Here is a 1,486-nt window from a genome sequence, read left to right as displayed (position 1 = left end):
GCGCTGATCAACATCATCTGTTCCCAATGATCAGTTAGCTCAGTGCGCTGTCTTTGATCAAACCCAGTCTATCTGCTCCCTACCCTCTATTATTTTCCTGAGTCGGGTCTTCAGTTTCATTTGTCTGGTGTTCTTAACTACATCAGCCTCTGAGTGTCATTTTGTTTTGCTTTCAAGGCAAGCTTTTGTGTAGCTGGAGAGAGGATATAGCCAGAGAGGATGACCTTGAACTTCTGATCTTCCAGCCTCCAGCTCCTGAGTGCAAAATCACAGTGTGAGCCATCAGGCCCAGATTATGTGGTGCTGAACATCCGACCCAGGGTCTTGAGTGCGATAAGCAAGAAATTACCAACTGAGCTGCACCTCTAGTCTTGACTGGCTTTTCTGTTTCTCAGCTGGACCATGTCTAATCCACCTCCAACACCAGCTTCAAGATGATCTCCCTGGAGGTCCAATGTTATCGCACCATTCCTGTCTACACCCTTCAAAGTACCTCATGAACTACAAGGAAAACTCAACATTCATGCTGCAGAGTTAGAAAACTTGAGCACCTGGCTCCAGCCTGTGCCCTCAGATGATGGCCTTTCCCTATTGTGCCCCCTGGCTGCTCTTTTCATTTCCCTATGACCCTCATATTCTGATGTGTGCTTCTCCCTCCCCAGGCTTGAGGACATTCCAGAACAATGGCTCTCAAGCCTGAGTGTGCTTCAGAGTCAGCCATGAGGACTTCATAAAACATTGAGGGCTGGGATCCTTCTGGGTGTTGATGGGTGAGTCAGGGTGTGACCAGGGAGCTTTCACTGACAGTGTCATTTTTTTTTTAATTTTGGTATTTATTTATTTATTTATTTATGTATTTATTTGAGACATGATCTTACTACATAGTCCATGCTGGGCTTGATTTCAAGATCTTCCTTTCTCAGCCTCTCAAGTATTAGAATTACGGGGATGCACCTCCCATGCCCAGCTCTAGGAACACGTTTTCAACGATGCTGATGCCACTGCTGCTGGTCTGGTGGGCACATCAAGAATCTCCATCATAGACACACTCAGAAAGGACTCTGCAAATGTCAAATGAATGGCTGAGTGCACAGGGAGCTGTTGTGGGATTTTGATCTGTTTAGCCAATGACTTTTGGGGCAGCAAGCCCTAAGGCATAATCTTGTCTCTGCCTATGTGACAACTTAAAAGCTGAAGGCCAGGGTCAAGCATGCTCTCTTGCTGTCAAGCTCTCTTATGAGGTGGGTTGGAAGTCAGCTCCCAGCTTCCAGAACCCTGAGCAGAAGTCTGCTGCAGTTCTCTACCTTGTTTGTCATTTGTGAGTGACTGCCCAGTAAATATCTGCTACCCCTTTATTTCAGGCTTTCATGGACTCACAATTGCCATTTACAGGTAGCGCACACTCTTACCCAACAGAAGTTTGAAGCTTATCCCTAAGAGTCTGTTGATCAGATTTCATGCATGTGAGCAGTCTTGGGTGAAACTT

The sequence above is a fragment of the Phodopus roborovskii genome, unplaced genomic scaffold, assembly GCF_943737965.1.
Source record: "Phodopus roborovskii unplaced genomic scaffold, PHOROB, whole genome shotgun sequence".
Lineage (NCBI taxonomy): Eukaryota > Metazoa > Chordata > Mammalia > Rodentia > Cricetidae > Phodopus > Phodopus roborovskii.
The sequence above is the reverse complement of the archived record's forward strand: the minus strand, read 5'-3'. Positions refer to the sequence as shown.